The 13,643-nt window shown below is 53.0% G+C and overlaps 1 long non-coding RNA gene across 5 annotated transcripts; it reads right to left on the reverse strand.

Annotated features, from left to right (window-relative positions):
- Positions 1-685: 685 nt before the first annotated feature.
- LOC126646594 (uncharacterized) lies at positions 686-6,265 on the reverse strand. Of its 5 annotated transcripts, XR_007630328.1 has the most exons (5): positions 2,815-6,265; positions 2,571-2,692; positions 2,079-2,203; positions 1,204-1,953; positions 686-1,069 (listed from the first exon to the last, which is right to left on the reverse strand). It is a non-coding gene; the product is annotated as an uncharacterized LOC126646594 (long non-coding RNA). The 5 variants fall into 5 exon arrangements; XR_007630332.1 differs by lacking the exons at positions 2,079-2,203; positions 2,571-2,692 and adding an exon at positions 2,436-2,570 and having other exon boundaries at positions 2,940-6,265; XR_007630329.1 differs by lacking the exon at positions 2,079-2,203 and having other exon boundaries at positions 1,327-1,953; positions 2,436-2,692.
- Between the last annotated feature and the right edge of the window lie 7,378 nt (positions 6,266-13,643).

A 13,643-nucleotide genomic window follows, 5' to 3' on the forward strand; every position in this document is an offset into this window, starting at 1 on the left:
TAATTCACCCCAAAATCCCCCAATTCACCTTCCAGAGGCCGAGGAGGCAGCAGGAGGTTGGGAATAGCCTGGGTAGGACGAGGCCTGTCCGTAGGAGCTCTGGGAGCTCTGTCCGGTCCCACAGCCCCAAAAACCCCCAAAACCCCAATAAAATTCACCCCAAATCACCTTCCAGAGGCCGAGGAGGCAGCAGGAGGTTGGGAGTACCCCGGGTAGGACGAGGCCTGGCCGTAGGAGCTCTAGGAGCTCTGCCCCGTCCCGTACCCTCCCCCGCTGCCGTAGGGCTGCGGGGCCGACTGGGCGTTGTAACCTGCGAGGGGCGTAAATGACGAATTAAGAGCGAAACCCCCCCAAAATCCCCGCCGGGAGGGGTGGGGTTCGGGCAGGAGGGGCTCGTACTGCTCTGGGTCTGGCTGTAGGACGAGCTGTAGCTGTTCTGGCCGTATCCAGAGGTGTCTGTGGACTGCGAGTAGCCGGAGTAGCTCTGCTGCGAGTAGGGCTGGCTGCTCTGCCCCGAGTAGCCCTGGCTGGGGGGCGTGGGGTACGCGCCGTAGCTGCACCAGAAACGGGCGAAAACGGGGTCAGGAGGGGGAAAAAACGGGATAAATCCCGATGGGAATGGGGGTGAGGGGGTGGGGGGGACGGGGCAGGTACCTTTGTGTCGCCGTCTGGCTGTAATCTGGGGAGAAATGGGAGAAACTGGGTTAAAAATCGGATTAAAAATTGGATTTTATAAGGGTAAAATACCCCCAAATATAAGCACTAAAAACTGTGTGTGTGTGTGTGTGTGTGTGTGAGTTACAGAACCTGGCTGTAATCTGGGGAGAAATGGGAGAAAATGGGTTAAAAATCAGATTAAAAATTGGATTTTATAAGGGTAAAATACCCCCACAGCTAAATATTGGTAGGTGTGTTTGTGTTATAGATTTGTGTTACAGAACCTGGCTGTAATCTGGGGGAGAAATGAGAGAAATTGGGTTAAAAATCGGATTAAAAATTGGATTTTATAAGGGTAAAATACCCCCAAATATAAGCACTAAGAACTGGGTGTGTGTGTGAGTTACAGAACCTGGCTGTAATCTGGGGAGAAATGGGAGAAACTGGGTTAAAAATCGGATTAAAAATTGGATTTTATAAGGGTAAAATACCCCCACAGCTAAATATTGGTATGTGTGTTTGTGCTATAGATTTGTGTTACAGGACCTGGCTGTAATCTGGGGAGAAATGGGAGAAAATGGGTTAAAAATCAGATTAAAAATTGGATTTTATAAGGGTAAAATATCCCCAAATATAAGCACTAAGAACTGGGTGTGTGTGTTACAGAACCTGGCTGTAATCTGGGGAGAAATCGGAGAAATGGGTTAAAAATCGGATTAAAAATGGATTTTATAAGTGTAAAATACCCCCAAATATAAGCACTAAGAGCTATGTGTGTGTGAGTTACAGAACCTGGCTGTAATCTGGGGAGAAATGGGAGAAAATGGGTTAAAAATCGGATTAAAAATTGGATTTTATAAGGGTAAAATACCCCACAGCTAAATATTGGTATGTGTGTTTGTGTTATAGATTTGTGTTACAGAACCTGGCTGTAATCTGGGGAGAAATGGGAGAAACTGGGTTAAAAATCGGATTAAAAATTGGATTTTCTAAGGGTAAAATACCCCCAAATATAAGCACTAAGAGCTGTGTGTGTGTGCTACAGAACCTGGTTGTAATCTGGGGAGAAATGAGAGAAACTGGGTTAAAAATCGGATTAAAAATTGGATTTTATAAGTGTAAAATACCCCCAAATATAAGCACTAAGAGCTGTGTGTGTGTGCTACAGAATCTGGCTGTAATCTGGGGGAGAAATGGGAGAAACTGGGTTAAAAATCAGATTAAAAATGGATTTTACGAGCGTAAAATACCCCCAAATATAAGCACTAAGAACTGTGTGGGTGTGAGTTACAGAACCTGGCTGTAATCTGGGGGATAAATGGGTTAAAAATCAGATTAAAAACTGGATTTTATAAGGGTAAAATACTCCCACAGTTAAATATTGGTATGTGTGTTTGTGCTATAGATTTGTGTTACAGAACCTGGCTGTAATCTGGGGAGAAATGAGAGAAATTGGGTTAAAAATCGGATTAAAAACTGGATTTTATAAGGGTAAAATATCCCCAAATATAAGCACTAAGAACTGTGTGTATGTGAGTTACAGAACCTGGCTGTAATCTGAGAAGAAATGGGATAAATGGGTTAAAAATCGGATTAAAACTGGATTTTATAAGTGTAAATACCCCAAATAAGCACTAAGGCTGTGTGTATTTCAGAATCTGGCTGTAATCTGGGGGAATGGGAGAACTGGGTTAAAATCAGATTAAAAATGGATTTTACGAGCGTAAAATACCCCCAAATATAAGCACTAAGAACTGTGTGGGTGTGAGTTACAGAACCTGGCTGTAATCTGGGGGAAAAATGAGAGAAACTGGGTTAAAAATCAGATTAAAAATTGGATTTTATAAGCATAAAATACTCCCACAGTTAAATATTGGTATGTGTGTTTGTGCTATAGATTTGTGTTACAAAACCTGGCTGTAATCTGAGAAGAAATGGGAGAAATGGGTTAAAAATCGGATTAAAAACTGGATTTTATAAGGGTAAAATATCCCCAAATATAAGCACTAAGAACTGTGTGTGTGTGTTACAGAACCTGGCTGTAATCTGGGGGACAAATGGGTTAAAAATCAGATTAAAAATTGGATTTTATAAGGGTAAAATACTCCCAAGTTAAGCACTAGGTACGTGTGTGTGTGTAGATTTGTGTTACAGAACCTGGCTGTAATCTGGGGGATAACTGGGTTAAAAATCAGATTAAAAATTGGATTTTATAAGCATAAAATACTCCCACAGTTAAATATTGGTATGTGTGTTTGTGTTATAGATTTGTGTTACAAAACATGGCTGTAATCTGGGGAAAAATGGGTTAAAAATCAGAATTATAAAGTGTAAAATACCCCCAAAATTAAGTGTTGAGACTTGTGTTTGAGTTATACATTTGTGCTATAGAACCTGGCTGGAATCTGAGAAATGGGTTAAAAATTGAATGTTGTAACTGTAAAATACCACAAGAGTTAATTATTAAAAGGTGCATTTGTGCTATAGAACCTGGCTGTGATCTGGGGGGAGAAAAGAGAGAAACTGGGTCAAAAATCAGAATTACCAAGTGTAAAATACAACCCAAGTTAATTATTAATAGCTGTGTTTGTGCTGCAGAACCTGGCTGTAATCCGGTGAGAAATGAAACTGGGTCAAAAATCAGAATTAACAAATATAAAATACCCCCAGAGTTAACTATTAATAACTGTGTTTGTTATAGGTTCCAACTGCAACTTAGAAGAAAACCAATAATAAATATTGTATTAAAAGCTCAGTTCAAGTGTAAAAATAGCCCTAGAATTAAATATTAATAGGTGGCTTTGTGTTATTGAGTCTGGGTGTAATTTAGCAAAAGAAATAATGATAAATATTGTATTAAAGTTCAAATTTAGGTGCAAAAAACAGCTTTGAAATTAAATGTTGAAAGGTGCATTTGTGTTATAGAGCCTGGTTGTAATCTAAGGACAAAATAACACAAATTATTTGCGTTATTTGTATAAATAAACAAATAAATAAATAAATATTAAACATTACCATTGCAAAGAATAGAATTCCCCCCCAAAATTAAAACTAGAACTAAAAAATACCTACAATGAAATACGCTATTGTAATCAAACATTAACGTATGTTGATGTGGTATAATCTACCTGTAACCTGAAAAATATCAAAGAAAACTACAACTATTTATGAAAACAAAGGGATTTTAAGGCAGAAATTGCGAAGCCAAGGCACAAAACGAGGAATTTGGGCGTTTTATCCACTCAAAAGCCACAAATGGCTCTTTCAGAGGGAATTTTCCCGCCCAAAAAAAAAAAAAAGGCACAAAAAAATAAAGTTTTAAAATAAAAAAAAGAGTAAAAGTAAATTTTATTACTGAAATGCAAAAGTAAAAGTGAACGTTTAAATTCCCCTCAGGCTTTGCATAACAAAAGGAGGGAACAAACGCTCCTCTTGAACAAGGAATATCCCCCTAAAAACACACACAAATCCAACCATTTATACGTTAAAAAAAAAAGGATAAACATAAATCCATTTTATTTAGATGCAAAATAAAGAATGGAAAACGTTAAAATTCCCCTCAGGTACCGCACAACAAAAAGGCGGGGTGGAAGCACATGGTTCTAACACAAAACACACCCCGAAAATAAAGAAGAAACCCACCGCGTTTAAGTTTTTTTTAAACGTAAATAAAAGCGATATAAGTGTTAAAAAACTAACGATTTAGACGTCAGACGAAGCTGAACGTTCAGATTCCCCTCAGGCTCCGCTCAACAAAAAGGAGATCAAAGCACCCTGTATTTACTCTCGCACAGCCCCCAAAAGCGACATAAACAAAACAACGAACGAAAAAATTTAACTCTCTATTACATATTTAACTACAAAGACACAGATCCGCTAAAAAAATTGCGATTTTCCCTCAGAAATCCACAACAAAAGGGAGGTCTGAGCTCCCCCCTCAGGCTTCCCCCCCCCAACATGGCGGCCCTTTCCCGCCTCGCAGCGGGTTTGCGTGAAAGAAACGGCGAAGATCAAGGATTTTTACCCCGAAATTCACGTTTTTAGGCCGACGCACGGGAAGGGGGGGCGTGTGAAAGGTGTTGTTTTATTAACTGAAATCTTTATTTTGATTTAATTGATTTAACGGGGCGGGGGAGCAGCGGGAAAGGACCCGGATGTGTCACTGCGGCAGCGGCGCCGCGCACGCGCCGCGCGCACCAAATGGCGGCGGTGGCGCAGCGGCAAAACCACAAAATGGCGGCCGGGGGGGGGGGGGGGGGGGGAAGAGCCCCGTTAAACCCTTCAAAAAAAAAAAAAAGGGTGATAAAATCCCTCAAAACACCCCGAATCCCCTCAAAAAAATTAAGGTTTTGTTCTGGTATTAAAATCGCGGGTTTGGGGGGTTATCCCCACGCTTCCCGGTGAGGGCGCGGAGCATCCCGGGGCGCGGCGCTTTGTTCGGCGCCGCCCGCGAGGGTTTTAGCCATTAAAAACAAAAAAACCCATACAAATGAAAGGCGAAACGGACGGTTCGGGCTTAAAAGAACCGGCGAGAAACGCCAAGTTAGGGAAATATTCAAGGAATATTGAAAGAAAAAGAAGAAATGAGAATTAGGGAACAAGCTCGAGGCGTGGCGGAAACGGGGAGGCATCAAATCACAGCCCCCCCCGCCACTTAACGAGAAATTCACAATTAAACAACCGCCAAACGACGATAATTAACAGGGAATTAAGCGTTTAAAAGGCTATCGATGAAAGAAAAAGCGCGAGGAAGCGGCTTTAAGCGCGGGGGGCTCCGGAATATCCCCCCTTTCTCTCAGGGTTAACCCTCATCCCCTCCCGCCTTACCGGGGGTGTCTCCAGACCCCCCAAAAACCCCCCGATACGGGCTGAGAGGGGCAATTTGTGCCCCGCGAGGTGAGGAGGGGTCTCTGAGGGAGGGGGGGGGGTGTCTGTGACCCACTTTGTGAGGAATAAGGAAATAAATTAGATCTTTCTCACAACCCTCCCTGAAGCGAGGAGCAGATCTATGAGAGGGGGAGTGTTTGTGACCCACTCCCCAAAATGAGGAGGGGTCTGTGAGGGACGGGGGAGTTTCTGTGACCCTCTCCCCTCACTGATGGGGGCGTCTGTGACCCAAACCGCAAAATGAGGAGGGGTCTGTGAGGGGGAGAGGGGATATCTGTGACCCTCCCCGCAGGTGAGGAAGGGTCTGTGACCCACCCCTCGAGGTACGGAGGAGATCTATGAGTGGGGGTGCCTGTGACCCACTCCCCGAAATGAGGAGGGGATCCATGAGGGATGGGGGTGCCTGTGACCCACCCCCCGATGTGAAGAAGGGTCTGTGAGGGGGAGAGGGGCTGTCTGTGCCCCCCCCCCCCACGAGGTGAGGAGAAAAATCTATGAGGGATAGGGGTGCCTCTGACCCACCCCCCGATGTGAGGAAGATCTGTGAGGAGGAGATGGGGTGCCTGTGACCCACTCCCCGATGTGAGGAACGATCCATGAAGGGGAAATGGGGTGTCTGTGATCCACCCCTCGATGTGAGGAAGGATCTGTGAGGGGGAGAGGGGGTGTCTGTGACCCATTCCTCGAGGTGAGGAACGATCTGTGAGGGGCAGAGGGGGGGTGTCTGTGACCCACCCCCCGATGTGAGGAAGGATCTGTGAGGGGAGAGGAGCTGTGTCTGTGACCCTCCCCGAGGTGAGGGAATCTATGAGGAGGGGGGAAGGTGTCTGTACCCCACCGCCCCGAGGTACCGAGGGGGTTCCGCGCTCTCTCCCCGTCCCTTCCTCTCCCCTCTCCCCCCGCCCCGCTCGCCGTCCCCGGTACCGTTGGAGGCCATGGCGGTGCCGCTCCCGCTCCACGTGGCGCCCGCACTGCGCCCCCGCGCGCCACGCCCGCCCCTTTTATGGCCTCGGCCGGCGCGCGCCACCCGTGGGGGGGGTGGGGTCCCCTCCCCCCTCCTCGAGTGGTACAGCCCGGAGAAAGAGGCGGGGCCAAAGAGGGAAAGGGGCGGGGCCAGCGCGGGGGTGGGGGTGGGATTGGCGCCCCCTGGCGGGGACGGGCGGGAGAGAGGGAGACCCCCAAAGAGACCCCCAAAGGACCCCAAAGGGACCCCAAAGAGACCCCAAAGGGACCCTACGGAACTCCATAGGGACCTCTGGCGCCCCCGTGACGTCAGCGGGGGCGGGGCCCGGCCGCGCCCCCAAGGTCGGGGCTATAAATAGCCCGGAGGGGATCGGGGGGGGTCGCGAACAGGTACGGGGGACCCCGGAGGGGGGAAGGGTCTATAGGGGACAGCCCAGCCCCCCTTTAGACCCCGGGGGGAGGGGAGGAGCAGCCCCAGGGTGTCCCCTATGGGGTCGGGACCCCCCCTATAGGATCGGGACCCCCCCCTATAAACCCCCCATAGGACCCCAGTATCCCTATAGGATCGGACCCCCTATAAATCCCCTAGGACCAGTATCCCCTATAGGATCAGGACCCCTATAAACCCCCATAGGACCCCCAGTATCCCCTATAGGATCGGGACCCCCTATAAACCCCCATAGGACCCCCAGTGTCCCCTATAGGATCAGGACCCCCTATAGGACCCCCAGTACCCCCTATAGGATCGGGACCCCCATAGGACCCCCAGTATCCCCTATAGGATCAGGACCCCCTATAAGACCCCCATAGGACCCCCAGTAGTCCCCTATAGGATCGGGACCCCCTATAATACCCCCATAGGACCCCCAGTATCCCCTATAGGATCGGGACCCCCTATAGGACCCCCAGTAACCCCTATAGGATCGGGACCCCCCATAGGACCCCCAGTATCCCCTATAGGATCGGGACCCCCTATAGGACCCCCAGTATCCCCTATAGGATCGGGACCCCCATAGGACCCCCAGTATCCCCTATAGGATCGGGACCCCCATAGGACCCCCAGCCACCGTTCCCTGCCCCCCTCCCCATCCCTCGTGCCCTCCCCGGGGGTTTGGTTGCCCATTCCAGGGGTCCAGTTGCCCCCAGTTGTTCCCAGTTGCCTCCCAACTAATTCCACCGTCCCCCATTAACCCCCTTGTCCCAGTAGCCCCCAGTTGCCCCCATCACCCCAGTAGCCCCATTTGCCCCCTGTTGTTCCCAGTAGCCCCCCACTGCCCCAGTAGCCCCCCACTGCCCCAGTAGCCCCCATTAATCCCTTTGCCCCCAGTACCTCAATTTCCTCCCAGTTGCCCCATTTCCCCTCCAGTTGTTCCAGTTTCCCCCAGCAGCCCCAATTGCCCCCCATTGCCCCATTTCCCCAGCAGCCCCCCATTTACTCCCCAGTAGCCCCATTTCCCCCAGTAGCCCCAACTTTCCCCCATTTCAACCCCATTTTCACCCCATTTCCCCCTTATTTTCACCCCATTCAAACCCCATTTCCACCCCATTATCCCCCATTTTCACCCCTATTTTCACCTCAATTTTCCCCCCATTTCCACCCCCATTTTCACCCCAATTTCCCCCCATTTCCTCCCCATTCAAACCCCATTTTCACCCCACTTAAACCCCATTTTCACCCCATTTCCCAATCATTTCCCCCCCATTTTAACCCCATTCAACACAATTTCTCCCCCATTTCCACCCCATTCACCCCCATTCCCATCCCCATTTCTCTCCCCATTTCCCCCCCATTCTCACCCCATTCCCCATTTTCACCCCATTCACCCCCATTCCCACCCCATTCACCCCCATTTTTACCCCATTTTCACCCCATTCCCTCCCATTTTCACCCCATTCCCCTCCATTTTTACCCCATTCACCCCCATTTTCACCCCATTTACCCCCATTTTTGTCCCCCCCAGTGCCGATGTCTGCCCTGGAGCAGGTCCGGGGTGGGGGTCTCTGCCTGGACCGCCGCCTGTCGCGGGTGCCGCGCTGATCTGACCCCATTTACACCCCATTATCCCCCATTTACACCCATTTTTACCCCATTCACCCCCATTTACCCCCATTTTTGTGCCCCCCCAGTGCCAATGTCCGCCCTGGAGCAGGTCCGGGGGGGTGATCTGTCCCCATTTACACCCATTTTCACCCCATTTTTACCCCATTTACCCCCGTTTTTGTCCCCCCCAGAGCCGATGTCCGCCCTGGAGCAGGTCCGGGGTGGGGGTCTGTCCCTGGACCGCCGCCTGTCGCGGGTGCCGGGGTGGTCTGACCCTATTTACACCCCATTATCCCCCATTTACACCCCATTATCCCCCATTTACCCCCGTTTTTGTCCCCCCCAGTGCCGATGTCTGCCCTGGAGCAGGTCCGGGGTGGGGGTCTCTCCCTGGACCACCGCCTGTGGCGGGTGCCGGGGTGGTCTGACCCCATTTACACCCCATTATCCCCCATTTACACCCCATTTATCCCCATTATTCTCTGTTTTCACCCCATTATTCTCTGTTTTTACCTCATTTCTCTCTCCCCCCAGTGCCGATGTCCGCCCTGGAGCAGGTCCGGGGCGGGGGTCTGTCCCTGGACCGCCGCCTGTGGCGGGTGCCGGGGTGGTCTCTGCTGGAGGGGCTGCGGGGCGGTGTAACCCCATTTACCCCCATTTTTACCCCATTTTTACCCCATTTCTCTCCCCCCAGTGCCGATGTCCGCCCTGGAGCAGGTCCGGGGTGGGGGTCTCTCCCTGGACCGCCGCCTGTCGCGGGTGCCGGGGTGGTCTCTGCTGGAGGGGCTGCGGGGCGGTGTAACCCCATTTACACCCCATTTACACCCATTTTCACCCCATTTATCCCCATTTTTGTCCCCCCCAGTGCCGATGTCTGCCCTGGAGCAGGTCCGGGGTGGGGGTCTGTCCCTGGACCGCCGCCTGTCGCGGGTGCCGGGCTGGTCTGACCCCATTTACCCCCCATTATCCCCCATTTTCATCCCATTATTCTCTGTTTTTACCTCATTTTTGTCCCCCCCAGTGCCGATGTCCGCCCTGGAGCAGGTCCGGGGTGGGGGTCTCTCCCTGGACCGCCGCCTGTCGCGGGTGCCGGGGTGGTCTCTGCTGGAGGGGCTGCGGGGCGGTGTAACCCCATTTACACCCCATTATCACCCATTTTTACCCCATTTTCTCTCCCCCCCAGTGCCGATGTCCGCCCTGGAGCAGGTCCGGGGCGGGGGTCTCTCCCTGGACCGCCGCCTGTCGCGGGTGCCGGGGTGGTCTCTGCTGGAGGGGCTGCGGGTGCCGGGGCGGTCTGACCTCATTTACACCCCATTATCCCCCATTTTCACCCCATTATCCCCCATTTACACCTCATTTCTCTCCCCCCAGTGCCGATGTCCGCCCTGGAGCAGGTCCGGGGCGGGGGTCTCTCCCTGGACCGCCGCCTGTCGCGGGTGCCGGGGTGGTCTCTGCTGGAGGGGCTGCGGGGCGGTGTGACCTCATTTACACCCCATTATCCCCCATTTACACCCATTTTTACCCCATTTACTCCCATTTTCACCTCATTTCTCTCCCCCCAGTGCCGATGTCCGCCCTGGAGCAGGTCCGGGGTGGGGGTCTCTCCCTGGACCGCCGCCTGTCGCGGGTGCCGGGGTGGTCTCTGCTGGAGGGGCTGCGGGGCGGTGTAACCCCATTTACACCCCATTTACACCCATTTTTACCCCATTTTCCCCCATTTTTGTGCCCCCCCAGTGCCGATGTCCGCCCTGGAGCAGGTCCGGGGCGGGGGTCTCCCCCTGGACCGCCGCCTGTCGCGGGTGCCGGGCTGGTCTGACCCCATTTACACCCCATTATCCCCCATTTTCATCCCATTATTCTCTGTTTTTACCTCATTTCTTTCTCCCCCCCAGTGCCGATGTCTGCCCTGGAGCAGGTCCGGGGTGGGGGTCTGTCCCTGGACCGCCGCCTGTCGCGGGTGCCGGGGTGGTCTCTGCTGGAGGGGCTGCGGGCGGCGGGGGCGGTGTCGGAGCCCGAGGTGGCCGCGCTGGGACCCCCGGGGGGCTCGGACTGGCCGGGCCGGCTGCGGGCTCTGCTGGTGGCCCGCGGGGAACCCTCCTGTCGCCTCCTGCTCGCCCTCCTGGCGGCCCTCGAGGGACCCCCGCCCCCCCCGGGGGAGTTCGGTGAGTCCCAAACCCCCCCATCCCAAACCCCCCATTCCTGGGGGGGGGAATCCATGGCAATAATCCCAAACTTTCCATCCCATCCCCCTCATCCCAAACCCCCTTCCTTGGGGGATCCATGGGAATAATCCCAAACTTTCCATCCCATCCCCACCCCCCATCCCAAACCCCCATTCCTGGGGAATCCATGGGAATAATCCCAAACTTTCCATCCCATCCCCATCCCCCATCCCAAACCCCCCATTCCTGAGGGAATCCATGGGAATAATCCCAAACTTTCCATCCCATCCCCATCCCCCCATCCCAAACCCCCCCTTCCTTGGGGGGGATCCATGGGAATAATCCCAAACTTTCCATCCCATCCCCATCCCAAACCCCCCCTTCCTTGGGGGGGATCCATGGGAATAATCCCAAACTTTCCATCCCATCCCCATCCCCCCATCCCAAACCCCCCATTCCTGGGGGGGAATCCATGGGAATAATCCCAAACTTTCCATCCCATCCCTCCCTCCCCCCATCCCAAACCCCCATTCCTGGGGGGGAATCCATGGGAATAATCCCAAACTTTCCATCCCATCCCCATCCCAAACCCCCCATTCCTGGGGAGAGGAATCCATGGGAATAATCCCAAACTTTCCATCCCAAAGATTTCTACAACCCCCAGCGCGACTCCCGCCCCTCCCACCGCTCCGACTGCGCCTGCCACGAGTGCGGGGGGCACCCCGGACCCCCGGCAATGAGGGGGGGGCACGAGGAGAGACCCCCGAGATGGGGAGGGGAGGAGAGACCCCTGAGATGGGGGAGGGGGAGGAGAGACCCCCTGAGATGGGGGAGGGGGAGGAGAGACCACCTGAGATGGGGGAGGAAGATCCTGAGGAGGAGGAGGAGGAGAGAGGGGGAGACCCCCAGGAAGGGGGAGACCCCCAGGAAGAGGAACCTGAGGAGGAGGAGGAGGAGGAGGAGGGTGGGGGAGATGAAGGCCCCGAGGAGGAGGAGGAGGAAGGAGGGGACACCGAGTAGGGGGAGGGGCAGAGCCCGAGGAAGAGGAGGAGGAAGATGATGATGAGAAGATGATGAAGAGGAGGAAAAAGATGAGGAGGAGGAGGAAGAAGATGATGAGATGATTAAGAGGAGGAGGAAGATGATGAGGAGGAGGATGATGAGGAGGAGGAAGATGAGGAGGAAGATGAGGAGGAGGAAGATGAAGATGAGGAGGAGAAATTATGATGAAGAGGAAGATGATAAGTGATGAGAAGTGATGAGAAGTGATGAGGAGGAAGATGAAGATGATGAGGAAGAGAAATGATGATGATGAGGAAGATGATGATGAGAAAGGACACGAGGACAATGAGAAGATGATGAAGATGATGAGAACACAAAGACAACGAGGAGATGATGATGAGGAGGAAGATGATGAAGACAACCCATTTCAGCCCAACCCCCCACACCGAGCCTTTGTGCCCTCCCCCGAGCCTTCCTCCTCTCCTCCCCCAAATAAACCCTCTGCCCTCAGCACCCGCTGCAGCTTTAATGGGGGAGGGGCCTCGTTAACGAGGGGCCCCTAACGAAGCCCACCCGGGGAGGGGGGGTGGGGGGAGGGGCAGGGACCCCCCCCCCTTGATGGGCAAGGTCCAATTTTGGGGGGTCCTCCTTGACCTCGACCCCAAAGTCCAACTTTGGGGGGGTCTTCAGGTGTCCCCAAGACCCCAAAGTCCAGTTTTGGGGGGGGGGTTTGTCCAGGTGACCCCAAATGTCCATCTTTGGTGTTTCCAGCTGGAGCCCCCTGACCCCAACCTCCAATTTTGGGGGGGTTTCTCCTTGACCTCGACCCCCCACGATGATCAGAGTCCAATTTTGGGGGTCCTTGATTGACCAACATCCAATTTTGGGGGGTCCTCCAGGTTCTCCTCGACCCCCCACGATGATCAGAGTCCAATTTTGGGGGGTCCTCCTTGACCTTGATGACCAACATCCAACCTTGGGGGGTCTCCAGGAGCTCCTCAACCCCAAAGTCCAATTTTGGGGGGTCCTCCAGGTTCTCCTCGACCCCCCACGATGATCAAAGTCCAATTTTGGGGGTCCTTGATTGATCAATATCCAACTTTGGAGGGGTCTCCAGGAGCCCCCCAACCCCAAAGTCCAACTCTGGGGGGTCCTCCAGGTTCTCCTCGACCCCCACGATGATCAGAGTCCAATTTTGGGGGGGGGTCCTCCTTGACCTTGGTGACCAAAGTCCAATTTTGGGGGTCCTTGATTGACCAATGATTGACCAACATCCAACCTTGGGGGGTCTCCAGGAGCTCCTCAACCCCAAAGTCCAATTTTGGGGGGTCCTCCAGGTTCTCCTCGACCCCCCACGATGATCAAAGTCCAATTTTGGGGGTCCTTGATTGACCAACATCCAACTTTGGGGGGGTCTCCAGGTTCTCCTCGACCCCCACGATGATCAAAGTCCAATTTTGGGGGGGTTGGGGGGGGTCTCCAGGAGCTCCTTGACCCCAAAAGTCCAATTTTGGGGGGGGGGAGGGGGGATGTTTTCTCCTTGACCTTGATTGACCAACCTCGAAGGTTCTCCAGGAGCCCCCCAAATATCCAACTCTTGGGAGGGGGCCCGAGCCCAAACCCCCAATATCCAACTTGGGAGGGGGGGTCTCCAGGAGCCCCCCAAAACCCCCAAATATCCAACTCTTGAGGGGGGGGGTCTACAGGAGCCCCCCAAAACCCCCAAATATCCAACTCTTGAGGGGGGGGGGTCTCCAGGAGCCCCCCAAAAATCCAACTCTTGAGGGGGGGGAATCTCCACGAGCTCCTCCCCCACACCCCCCCAATTTTTAGGGGGCGTAAATGAATTTTTTTTTTTCGCTTCTCCTCCATCTCCTCGACTCCTCTGGGTGTGGGGGGGGTTTGGGGCACCCCCTGACCCCGGGGGGGGT

This window comes from Myiozetetes cayanensis, unplaced genomic scaffold (assembly GCF_022539395.1).
Source record: "Myiozetetes cayanensis isolate MyiCay16 unplaced genomic scaffold, myiCay2020 scf358, whole genome shotgun sequence".
NCBI lineage: Eukaryota > Metazoa > Chordata > Aves > Passeriformes > Tyrannidae > Myiozetetes > Myiozetetes cayanensis.